We start from the raw sequence: 14,111 nt of genomic DNA on the forward strand, positions 1-14,111 counted from the left end.
GTTTTTTATTTGCCTCCATATTTCACTTGGATGCCAAACAAGAAAAAAAAAGTGTCTTTTTGGATAAAGTACAATATAGTACAGCACAATATGATGTTTCCTTTAGTTTAATAGATGGGAAGTTTATAGAGATTTCCTCTTTGTTTCTTTCTTCATTTCCTCCATGATACTGGTTCTCTCTTCTTCTTTTTCTTCTTCCTCCTCCTCCTCTTCTTCTTCTCCTCCTCCTCCTCCTCCTTCTCTTTCTTCTTCTTTTTCTTCTCTCTCTCTCTCTCTTTCTTTTTCTCTCTCTCTTTCCCCTTTCCCCGCCATATTCTTTCTGACCCCACAACTAATTCATTAATTAGCTGGTATTCTTGTTTATTTAATGAACTGTATGACAATCTCAGCTGGTGCCTATGTGTTGTGATATGTTGAGGGTTTTTTCCTTGTATCCTAAAACAAATTTCTAGCTTGTTATAGGATGTTGTTTAGCTGATAAATAGCAATATTTTGTGGTAGTAAAAAACTGTTAAGTTGATACTCACTGATGGGGGAATGATTGAACAATTATGGCATATGAATACAATGGGAAGATATTGTATTATCAGAAATATTAAATATAAGAATTCAGAAAAGCATGTAAAGATGTATATGAACTAATACAGACAGCAGTAAGGTGAGAGGCAGAATTTATACTGATGTCAATAATATACATAAAAAGAAAGAAAAGAAAAAGTGGTTGTACTCAGACTAACTTCACTAGCTAATTTCTTTCACATATAACAGAAGATGGTATACCTCCCTCATATCTATACAGAAGTTGGGGGAAACAAGAGGGAGACTATCAAAACAAAAATTGGATGTGTTACCTGTCATTTGTGGTCTTCTTTTCTTTTTATTTATTTTTTTTAAATAACTTTTTATTGACAGAACCCATGCCAGGGTAATTTTTTACAACATTATCCCTTGCACTCACTTCTGTTCCGATTTTTCCCCTCCCTCCCTCCACCCCCTCCCCTAGATGGAAAGCAGTCCTTTACTGTAACCTTTAAATAGGTTATAGTATATCCTAGATACAATATATGTGTGCAGAACCGAGCAGTTTTCTTGTTGCACAGGAAGAATTGGATTCAGAAGGTACAAATAACCCGGGAAGAAAAACAAAAATGCAAGCAGTTTATATCCATTCCCCGGTGTTCTTTCTTTGGGTGTAGCTGCTTCTGTCCATCCTTGATCAATTGAAACTAAATTAGCTCTCTTTATCAAAGAGATCCACTTCCATCAGAATACATCCTCAAACAGTATCATTGTTGAGGTATATAACCTCATTTCTGCTCATTTCACTTAGCATCAGTTCATGTAAGTCTCGCCAGTCCTCTCTGTATTCATCCTGTTGTCATTCCTTACAGAACAATAATATTCCATAACGTTCATATATATGGTCTTCTTTTCTTAGTCAGTTGTACTTGATAGTTTTTCTTTATTACATGAAAAGGAGCTAGGATACATTGTATAAAATATTTTTTTTTAATTGATAAAACATACTTTAAAAAAGAATATACCCAGTAAAAGATTAAAGCTAAACTATGAATCCTTAACCTTTTTAATATAATGGACTCTTTTGGTAATATCTGGTGAAATTTATAAATGCCTTATCAGAATAGTGCTTTTAAATGCATAAAATAAAATAATAAACCACACATGATCATAAAAAAATCAATTATATTGAAATGTAGTTATCAAAATACTATTTCAAAAACAAGTCCATAGACACCAGGTTAAGAACTCCTGAAACCAATTTTCAGAATAACGATATTTGAAATTTAAATTTAGCTTCTACTCTCAAATAAACCTTTTAGTTCAACTCTATTTGCAAACACAAGATTTAACTTGATCATAAGTAAAGGTAGATTAAGGAGGGTATTAAAATACAAAATTATCAGTTATTAACTAATTATACAACTACATCAACCCATCTTAGAGTTCATAAACTATAATCTTTCAATTTCTGTGAAGAACATGAAGTTGAGATATTTTGTGGTCTGACTGATTTACAAACAAATCAAAAAATGTAAAACCAAAGTGAGATGATTCAAGAGAATTCAAAGGTACATAAACTTACTTTTTGACTAAAATCAGCACAACCTAGGAAGAATCTTAAGATAAAGTTTTCCTGACTGGATGACTACTTGTTGGGAAATTTCCTAGAAGTGATTATGTCAGGTACTATTTGAATTGATAACTTCTAAAATACCTTTCAACTCTGAAATTCTATAATCTGTAGCAGACTGTTATCAGAACTATTATCAGAAAAAAAATCTCTTTTGGGGGGAGGGAAGAATGGAAGAAAGAAAAAAAAAAACCCTAAAAAAAATGAGCTTTAACTGGTAAATTTATGTTGGCCATGAATTAGTACGTATTTGAAGAAAGAAAATGTTGTCAAACCATATAAAAAAATAAGAAAACTGCTTCTAACATAATTCAGGGTTCATTTGGAAATTCATCCCTTGTCTCAAAGAAGTAACTCAAAGGTAGGAGAGATAATCTTATTACAAAAGGATAAATTGTTGTTTCAAGGGAAGGATCTTCTTAGAGGAAGTTGTCAAACTTGTCAATTACAGCTGCTAAAAAAGAAGTCAAGTTGATGTGTCCTACAAATGGATTTGTTATGTTTTTTTTTTCCCCCTTAAGATAATAAGATAGAAAACAAAAAATAATTTGAGGTAACTTATTTTAAAAAGTGAAAACAATAGCTTGCTGTGTTCAGTCTGCCTCTGAGGGAGTTTGAGTGCTTTCCAACATCCAGTGCTGAAGAATAAGAAACAAAGACAGCAAGCGTCCCCTGTAGAGTCTCTAATGTTGCAAATGTAAGTCAACTAGCATCTATTAAGCACTTACTATATACCGGGCACTGAGCTAAACTCTGGGGAGACAAAGAAATAGGAAAAAAAACAAACAATAAACAAACCCAAACCTTCTGATCTCAAGGAACTAATTGTCTAAAGGGGAGACATGTGAATAATCTTATACAACCAAGGCATATATGGGATAAATTGGTGGTCATCTTGGAAGGAAGGAACTAATATTAAGATGATCTTGAAAAAGCTTCTTGCAGAAGATGGAACTTTAGCTGATGCTTGAAGGAATCCAGGGATATTAGAAGAGTAAAAAGAGGTTAGAGGCTAGTAAATAGCTAGTAAAAATGCTCAGTCAAAAGATGGAGTGTTATATGATAGGAACAGCACAGAGGCAATGTCACTAGACTGCAACTATGTAGAAGGAAATGGGTCCCAAAGCTGGAAAAGTACTCCAAGCATATGAAGACTTCTCCTGGTGGAATCGGCAAATGAGAACAATTTGTTCCAACCGTCATGAAGGCAGCTGAAACAGGCACTGTGGATTACTTAAAACTTGGCCAGACATTAAAGAAGTCAAGACCATCCGATTCATCCTGGGGCCATTGCCAGTCATCCTGATTTTTGTCCTGCTATTAGACTTTTTTTTTTTTTCAGGAAGGGAAAGTGAGACTGATAACTTTGTATAATTCTGTCTCACTTAAATCCAATCCATTCATGAGTGAACACATCATCCTGTGATGTCATTGGTCCTCTTCAAAAACAAAGGACAAACAATAATAATAATAATTAGGAGGTACAATAGATAGAGTGCTGGACTGAGAGACAGGAAGACTTTAGCTTTAACACTACTTTAGAGAGTTATTAGTTGTGGTTCTGTGGGCCTCAGTTCCCTTAACTACAAAATGGAGGTAATAACAGTATTAAACTCATAGAACTGTTGTAAGGACTAAATGAAATAAAATATGTGAAGAACATTAGAACATTAAAGCACTAGAGAAATGCTATAATCAACTTCAATATCATTTTGATGAAAGGATGTGGAAAAACAGGAACACTAATACATTGTTGGTGGAGTTGTAAACTGATCCAACCATTCTGGAAAGCAATTTGGAACTATGTGCAAAGGACTATCAAACTATGCGTACAGTATCACACTTTGATCCAGCAATGTCTCTACTAAGTCTGTATTCCAAAGAGATCATTAAAAAAGGAAAAGGACACCACATGTGCAAAAATATTGTAGCAACCCATTTTTGTAGTGGCAAGAAAATGGAAACTGAATGGATACCCATCAGTTAGGGAATGGCTGAATAAGTTACAATATATGAATGTTGTGGAATATTATTGTTCTATAAGAAACAATTAGCAGGATGATTTTATTTTATTTTATTAAATAGCTTTTTATTTACAAGTTATATGCACGGGTAATTTTACAGCATTGACAACTGCCAAATCTTTTGTTCCAATTTTTCCCCTCCTTCCCCCCATCCCCTCCCCTAGATGGCAGGATGACCAGTAGATGTTAAATATATTAAAGTATAAATTAGATACACAATAAGTATACATGACCAAACCGTTATTTTGCTGTACAAAAAGAATCGGACTCTGAAATGTAAATTAGCCTGTGAAGGAAATCAAAAATGCAGGCAGGCAAAAATATAGGGATTGGGAATTCAATGCAATGGTTCTTAGTCATTTCCCGGAGTTCTTTCACAGGGTGTAGCTGGTTCAGTTCATTACTGCTCCATTGGAACTGATTTGGTTCATCTCATTGCTGAAGGGGGCCAGGTCCATCAGAATTGATCATCCTATAGTATTGTCGTTGAAGTATATAATGATCTGATTCTGCTAATTTCACTCAGCATCAGTTTGTGTAAGTCTCTCCAAGCCTTTCTGAAATCATTCTGTTGGTCATTTCTTACCGAACAATAATATTCCATAATATTCATATACCACAATTTATTCAGCCATTCTCCATTTGATGGGCATCTACTCAGTTTCCAGTTTCTGGCCACTACAAAGAGGGCTGCCATAAACATTCATGCACATACAGGTCCCTTTCCCTTCTTTAAGATCTCTTTGGGATATAAATTCAGTAGTAACACTGCTGGATCAAAGGATATGCACAGTTTGGTAACTTTTTGAGCATAGTTCCAAATCAGCAGGATAATTTTAGAAAAGCCCAGAGAGACTTACATGAACTGATGCTAAGTGAAATGAGTAGAACCAAGACATCATTGTACACAGCAACAAAAAGATCATGTGATGATCAAGTCTGATGGACATAGCTCTTTTCAACAGTGAGGTAATTCAGGCCAATTCCAATAGACTTGTGATGCTGAGAACCATATTCATCCAAAAAGAGGAGTTTGGGGATTGAATGTGGATCACAACATAATATTTTCACTTTTGGTTATTGTTGTTGTTTGCTTGGCTTTTTTCTCATTTATTTCCTTTTTGGTCTGATTTTTCTTATGTAGCATGATAAATGGGAAAATATATAGAGGAGAACTGCACATGTTTAACATATATTGTATTACTTGTTTAAGGGAGGGAAGTCGGGGGAGGGGAAGAAGAAAAATTTGGATCACAAGGTTTTGCAAGGGTGAATGTTGAAAAGTATCTTTGCATGTATTTTGAAAATAAAAAGCTATTATTAAAATAAAATAAAGTCATATTGGATTCTGCTCTTGAACCATCTAATAGTGCTAAAGACTAAGCTTTACTTTGTAAGTCTCCACTTGTGGCTTCAGAAAGTTTCCATCCATTTTAGAGTTATCACCAGTCATTTCTGTTCACTGAGTGGTCACCCAAGTCCCTCAAACTCGGGGCATCCCTTTTAGATTTAAATTTAAATCCCTTTTAGATTTAAAATATGGGTACACAGTCCTAACTGTGCTCCCTCGTGAGATTCTTGTATAGAAAATACTTTTTAAACCTTAAAGTAACAAAAATATGAATTGTCATTATTCTGGAAGTCTGAATTGCTATAAACATTTTCTACTCCTCCTCCATAGTCTTTATAAAGTATGGAGAACAAGAAGCTAATAAAGGTCTAGAAGAAGGGAAGTATTTCTTTCTAGCCTACATACATCCAACCAAGAAAGCATTTTGCCAGCTGTTATCAAGCCATTATCACAAGCAAAATGCAGGATTTAGTGCTCTGAAGCATTCAAGTCTTGCTTTTGAGGAGAATAGAATTATAGATTTAACATGGGAAGGGCACTTAGGTCTCATCCAGTGCAAGTGCTTCATTTTATATTAAATCCATATAGGCAAAGTATCTTACCATAGGTCACATATTTAATAAATACTAGTGTCAGGATCAAACTCTCAGGTTTACCTGAGCAATAAACAGGAGTTCTTGCATTTGGAACAAATACATTTGAGTGGGTGGTAGTCTCTGAATATTGTCATGACAAGCGAGGGTCAGCCTAGGCCCCACCACCAGTGTAGAATGATAAACTGATGAAATGGAACTTGCCTTTGGGTCGAAAGGAAAAAGTCTGCCCCTTCCAGAGGAGAAAGTGTCAAAGTTTAAGAACAAATCTGTGGTGAACCCATTGTATGAGTGTTCTCTTACTCCAAATTCCATGCTCTTTTTCCAAAGTTTACAACTTAATTAAGGAAATCAAAATCATGAATGTGAATAGTTAGGATGAAAACAACAATTCTCGTTTCTACAATTTTTTTTAATTCAATAGTATTTTATTTTTCTAATAACATGCAAAGATAGTTTTCAACATTTATTCTTTTAAGATTTTGAGTTCCAAATATCTTTCTCCCTCCCACTCTTACTTCTCCTCTTCTTCAGACATTAAGCAATATAATACAGGTTACATATGTACAATCATCTTAAATGTATTTCCATATCAGTCATGTATTTCAACAACTTTTGAAATATATGGATTAGTTTCCTCATAACAATCCTTGGAAATGAGTATTAGAAAGCATCATTAGAGAATGATCTCTTTGCACTGTTTTTTGCCTTTCTTTGTATTCTCTATATTCTGTGCCTGGCATACAGTAGGCATAAGAAATGCTAGCTGACTAATTATTACCATTTTCTTCATAGTGACCCGATACTGCTGATTCATTTAACTTCTAATCAGTTATAAATCCCTAGTTCCTCTCTATTTTAATTACATAATCAGAAAGTATTTATCAAATGCCTACCATGCGCCATTTACTATGCTGGGTGCTGGAGATAAAAGTACTATGCTGGGTGCTGGAGATAAAAGTACAAAAATGAAATGATTCCTAATCCCATGAAGTTGACATTCTATTGGAAGAGGAAACATGTGTAGGTAATAGGAAAAAAAATGAATACATATTAGTTATATACAAGGTAGTTTGGGAAAGAAAATAAGCAAATCAGGGCTCAGGAAAGGCATAGTGTAGAAAGTGATACTTGAATTGCATCTTGAAGGAAGAGAAGGATTCTTAGAGGCATTCATGGCAATAGTCAATAAACATTTATTAAGTACTTACTATGTGCCAGGATCTGTTTAAAAGTGAGGAGGGAATACACTCCAGATGTGAAAGAAAATCTCTGAGTTCCTTTCAAACTTCAATATTCTGCTGTCCTGGCTTTATATCTACCACTAAATTAAATTCAGTTTAATAAACATTCAGTAAATACCAAATGGATATTTGGCTTTCTTCTAAACGCTGATATTATTTTATTAATAAATTACACTTTTGTTCTGACCCAAAGCCAAAAATATAGGCAAAATTGATATTGTTTTCTCAGTATGTGGTTCATATTTAAATATTCTTTAGTAGTAATTGTCTGATCTTAATTTGAAAGAAAGTCTCTAGTAGAGTACTTTAGGGATCTATATTTGGCCTTTGCTGTTTTGCACTTTTTATCAATTCCTTGAATAATGGCAAAGATGGTATGTTTATCAAATTTGCAAATGATGTAAAACTTGAAGAAGTATATTTGGTCACTTGATAATAGATTCAGAATTCAAAAAAATTTGGAGAGGCTAGAACATTAGCTCATTTGAATAAGATGCAATTTATTAAATTCTATTAAGAATGAAGTACCCATCTTGGTGTTTGATTAAAAAAATAGTTTCACAAGTAATAAATGGAGGCTTGGCTAATTTATGTGAAGAATCTTGGGCTTAATAGTAAACTCTGAGCTCAATACAAATCCACAGTGTGATGTGGCATATGATAAAAATAATCAAAAAAGGCAGCTTTAACAAATAAAGATCTCTGTACACTCCCTAGTCAAATGACATCTGGAACAACATCTTTCTTCATGAAGCAATATTATTTCAGTAATATTATAAATATTAATTTCTTGGTATCACTTAAGAAGGACATTGATCAACTGGAGAACATCTGGAGGAAGACAAACAAGATAGGGAAGTTTCAAGTTCATGTCATATGATGATTGGTTAGGGAACCAAGTTATATGTAGCCTTAAGAACACTTAGGGAGGCTAGCTTTCTTCATGTGTTTGACAGAAGGTAACATGAAATAGAACTTAGATGTATTCTGTTTAGCTTGAGAAGACAAAACTAAGAGTGATGCATAGAATCTACAAAGAGGCAAATACAGGAATAGTGTAACTTCCTTACAAGTACAGCTCCCCAAAAGTTGAAAGAATTACCTTGGCAAAAAATGAGACACACACACACACACACACACACACACACACACACACACTCACACACACGAGTTTTTTAGTCTTTGTCTAAAGACAAAGACTATATGTGATATATTGTAAAGTATTTTGTAGAAAAGATTCCTATTCAAGAATGAGTTCCCTTTCAACCCTAAAAATCTAGGAATTCTAATAGTAACCAGGGTTTACAATTTCTATTCATCTAAAACACTTTGAATTATACAGCCAAATGTTCCTTCAAAGGAGAATAGGCTACGTCTCCCCAAAGCCTCTTAAAATACTACTACTTTGGAGTTCCATCCACTAATGTTCCTAGGATCCTAACTTCCATAAGCCACTCCTTGTTTAGTCCTCCTATATTTCTACACTTTAAGAGTTTGCTGGCTTCCTCTGGTCCCAGTGGGAAATGATAGAAGGAAATTTTTGCTATCTGATTTCATCCTAAAGAGAAATTGCTACCCCTTGTACTTAAAAATATAGTTCCTTTTGATCTGGGAATAAAACAATAATCATAATAGTCATAGACAAAAGCTTCATACTCCTTTCTGCTCATAGTTGAGTTCCAAATCATATAATAATGTATTTCTAATCAATGCACAGCAATTACCAGAGATAACTTTATCCCTAAGCCTAGATTAGATGAAATAAGAGCTACTCAAATATAAAGAGGGAAAAGTTGAATTATCAAAGATCTTCAAAAAATCTTCACAACACTAACTCTAGAAAATATATCTAATAATAAAATATGACAAAAACAATATTGACATCTCTACTAATTTTAAAACAGATTGGCATACTTAACTGGACTTCCAAAAGCTATTATTTAGTTTAATGGCTTGAATCCAACTAGCAGATCTATTATGCCAAAACAAAGTAATTAAAAAACCTTGTCAATTGCTATAATCATCAAAAATAGACACATACTCCCACAATATTTGACAGAATATATTAAAAAAATTCAAGATTTTTACTCAATATTATATGCAGTGGCTAATGCCACCTTAAGAATCATAGGAAGAAAGACAGAACTCCAAAGGAATTTTTGTTGTTATAGTCATTTCAGTTATGTCTGACTCTGTGACTCTCTTTGGGATTTTCTCAGCAATGATACTAGATACCAGATACAAAGATGCTAGAGTGATTTGCCATTTCCTTTTCCAGTTCATTTTATCAATAATTAAGGCAAACAGGATTAAGTGACTTGTCCAGAGTCATACAGCTTGAAAGTGTCTGAGGACAGATTTAACTTAGGTCTCCTTGACTCCAGCCCTGGAACTCTATTCACTGTACTATCTAGCCACTCCTCTCAAGAAATAACCTTAAATATAATAAGATATAGATAGGCCCTCATATATTTATTATCAAAGAACTGGAATACCAATGAGTCCTCCAAGTTAAGACCAACTGTATGTTTATGTACTTTATATACTATATGTGTGTGTGTGTGTGTGTATGTGTATGTGTGTGTATACTTTATATATATGTACTCTATATGCTTTATATAACTTTCCATGTCGCTATCATTAAAAACTTCTAGAAACCAAAGAAAATAATGTAGTAGCAGAGGAGCTAAAAGGTTGTGTGAAAAAGTCTTAGGGGCATAAAAAACAACCTTTTTCCAGTTTAGTAATTATTGAATAAACTATTTGAATTTGCTTACAATAGTTATGCTATCTTTATTATTACAAAATCTTTGGCACAAATCCATATTCATAGTTTTTCATATACTTTTTACATATATGAAAAGTAAATGAAAATGTAATAAGAATATTAGGATATTTGATGCCTATATGGAAAATTATTCTTTTCTCCATAATATCAAGAGCAATTAATATAAAACATGACATTTTTCAGTAAAAAGGCAGAAGCCTTCTACTTACTCTTAAACCTATTATTGATTCTTCTAAATAGAACTATTTGGCTTCCAAAGTACTGAAGAAACCCAATAAAAATATCTCATTAATTATATGATATATGTTACATATATAAGTTTATATCCCAATTCTCTTATTATTACAAAAAGCAATCCTTTTATCCACTTGTACAGAAGTTCCCTGAATATTAAAACAAAAGAATATTAATTGGATAGCCACCTGTCCATAACTATTTTGATCTGAATTTCATCAAATATATCATCATCATCATCATCAAATGGAAATAATAATACTAAGATAACAGCTGGCACGTATACAGTATTCTATCCTTTACAAAGTGTTTTATATACACTATTTCATTTGATCCTCACAACAACACCTGTAGGGTACTTGCTAAAATAACTTGTCAGAGTTGTATATCTAAATAAACACCTGAGGCAAAATTTGTATCCATCTTTTCCTAATTCCATGCACGATAATAACAGTGAAATCATGCTAATCGCCTTGAAAGTGAGGAAAAGTTCATGGGACTGACCTAAATATTTTTTAGCCTTCATTTTTGAAATCATGAGCATTTGCAAGTAGCCAGGTTTTCTTGACTATACAGAATCATAGGGCTTAGAGCTAGAAGAAATATTGAAGATTATCTTATGTAACCTTTCTCATTTTATAGATTAGAAACCCAAGTTCCTTGAGGTGATGTCACTTGCATAGGATCATTCAGATTTAGTTACAAAGTCAGGACTCATACTCCAAATTCAGGGATCTTTCCCCTCTATCATGCTTGAGCTCAGTTTAATTTGAAGCATGAACATCTTTCTTGAAAAGAAATCTTCCCTTGCTGTAAATAGTCTGTCTGAAAGCTAGCTTCCCACTCAAAAACAATACTCAGTTTTTAGAAAGAGGCCAAGTTCCTTTTACAAGGGGCACATGGAATCATTCATAGGAGGAAAAGGAGAATTGTCTGTTTGCATTTCCTTGCCAGTTTTTATTTCCCAAAACTTAAAAGTGATGACAAAAACAGCTTTGCTGTATTGCAGAGCTCACCCCAGATTACCCCAGATTCTACAAAAAGCTTCCTGGAATCAAGAAAAGGAGAGGAAAATGGCAGATTGTAGACAAATAATAATGATCTGTAAGGTCATGTGCAATTTTAAAAGATGACAGGATTTTAGATCTAGAAGGGATTTTGGAGGTAATTTAGAACTACTCCTTTATTTTGCAAATAAAGAAAGGGAGGGAGAGTCACTTGTTGTAAGTCATATGATTATTAAGTGGAAGAGACAGGGTCTGCTCTGCAGTCTTCCAAATCCATGATTACTTGTTCTTTCCCCTCACTCACAGGGCTTTGATGCCTCACAGGAAATGCCACAGAGAACTGGTGGGCTTCTTCTGAGTCCATTCAGTCTGGGAGCTAGGGAGCAACTGAGGGACTCATCAGGAGTTTCCTTCAATCGCCCTTTCCCACTCTACATCCTATCTACTACAAAACATCCTCTATTTTTATGGTTGTAGTTCAATCAATTCAGTTGTGTCAGATTCTTTGTGACCCTATTTGTTTTCTTGGCAAAGATGTTGTAATGGTTTGTGATTTTCTTCTTCAGCTCATTTTATAGATTAGGAAACTGAGGCAAAAAGGATTAAGTGACTTGTCCAAGTCACATAGCTAGTAAATGTCAAAGGCCAGATTTGAATTCTGGAAGATGAGTTTTTCTGTGCCCTATATGCAGTTAAGTAAATGGATGCAACTTACATTCTTTTCACCAATAGAGAAAGAAACCCAGCACTTTGAATACTGGGAAAAGTACTAAGTTTGGATAAGAAAGGATCCTTGCCCTCATGGAGTTTATAGGCCAATAGTACTATTATTAGTCCTGTAGTCACTGAACCTTTAGTTTGCACCAACTGCTCTGAAAGAGAGAATTAAAGGAACATTGAAAGTTGATGTCTTTATTCTAGCTCATGCTAATATTCTCTCTCCCACACACACATACACATATATACACATGATCCTTGGAGAAGAGACATTTAATAGGATGTCGTCACCTTGTCACAAGGGAAAAAACTAAGCTTAGGGCTTGATTTTATATTAGAAGTAGAACTCCCTATGCCATGGGAGGAAAGCTTGACTCCTTGCTACATATATTTTAGAAACTAAAGGCTATTTAAGAAAACAGTCTGTCACCCAATGCAATCATTGCTCTCAAGTCAAATTAGGTCTTCACAATGTGTTTCACTGGGTGTGATATATTCTGGAATTTCTACTAGGTCACTCTCTGTAGTGTAAGGGTACACAACTCATTTCATTTGAATAAATGCAATGTGATAGACTAGAAGAAAGAGTAACAAGGTATCAGAATGTCTGGGCATGATTCCCATCTCATATATCTATGAAAAAGTCCATTAATCTCTAAACCTGTGATTCTGTGTCCCCCTACCCCCATACTCAGCTAAAAACTATTCTCTCCTTTCTCAATTATTCTGCATCTCCTCTTTGTTTTTGCATTCCCTACCTCATCCTTATCCATGTACGTGTACTTTATAAAATGTGAATCCCTTGAGAGCCCAGAATATTTCATTTTTGTCTTTTATCCTTAGTGTCTACCAGAGTCATTCATATTGTAGATATTTTTAATTGTTTATTGAATTGTATTGTATCTATACACTGAAACTAATCATAATAGTTCTACCTTAACTTCTGAATTATTGAGAGGGTACTATGAAATAATGTAAGAGAAAAGTCTTGTAAACCATAAAGAACCATCCAACTTAAGACATCAAGATAAAAGAAGCTGATGTTTATATTGTAGCTTATGATTGAAAATGCATGTGATACTCCCTACCTACCTCTGTTCTTCCTTTGTGTGTCCCTGTCTCTTCCTGTCTCTCTCTGAAACACACCTATATACTTTATAAAAAGAATTTCATGATTGTACATATGTGACCAATACTAGATTACTTGCTGTCTCAGGAAAGGAGGAGATAAAGGAAGGAGGAAGAAAAAAAATTTGAAACTCAAAATCTGACAAAAATGAATGTTGAAAAATATCTTTACATGTAATTGGAAAAATAAGATGCTGTTGAGAGAAAAAAAAAAGAATTTCATCTAAGGAAAAAAAATTTTTTCCCTTATTGGTTGAATGAAACTGAGGATATTCAGTTTGAAGAAGAAAAGGAATGACAGGTTGGGAGGAGAGGAAAGGAGAGCTCTGTCTTCAATAGTTTAAGGGGCTGTCAAGTGAAGAGAGCTTAAACTTGTTCTTCTTGGCCTAAAGTACAGAACAAGCAATGATGGGTAAAAATTACAGAGGCTTTTTGTAAGAAAAACGTTTTTTAATTGTTTAAACTTACCCAGGAAAAGATGGACTACCTCAGGAGATAGAGGTTCTGTGTCACTAGAGGTCTTCCAATGGAAGCTGGATAACTCCTTGCTGACCATTTTTTAGAGGGGATTTCTACTCAGGCATGAGGTGGATTAGATGGACTGGCTCCGAAGTCCCTTCAAACTCTGAGAATCTGTGCATATTGAAGTAACACTGGCATAATGGCAAAATCACTGAATCACAAGTTAGGAGATCTAGATTCTAGTTGGAGCTCTACCACCTGACTTTGACTAAGATCAAATGATCTAGATATGGAGATGGAAAGGTGCTGAAATTCCTTCTAATCCTAGTCCCTATTTGTGTGGCTTTGGGCAGATTCCTTAACTCTGTGCTCTGACTTCTTCATTATAAGTTGTGGGTAATAATGATTGCA

The 14,111-nt window shown here is 34.2% G+C and overlaps 1 protein-coding gene across 1 annotated transcript in view; it reads left to right on the forward strand.

The window, feature by feature from the left end:
- Nucleotides 1-14,111, forward strand: part of CDH4 (cadherin 4) — a 1,241,109-nt gene that overhangs the window by 877,585 nt on the left and 349,413 nt on the right. The window lies entirely within an intron of this gene.

The sequence above is a fragment of the Antechinus flavipes genome, chromosome 2 (assembly GCF_016432865.1).
Source record: "Antechinus flavipes isolate AdamAnt ecotype Samford, QLD, Australia chromosome 2, AdamAnt_v2, whole genome shotgun sequence".
NCBI lineage: Eukaryota > Metazoa > Chordata > Mammalia > Dasyuromorphia > Dasyuridae > Antechinus > Antechinus flavipes.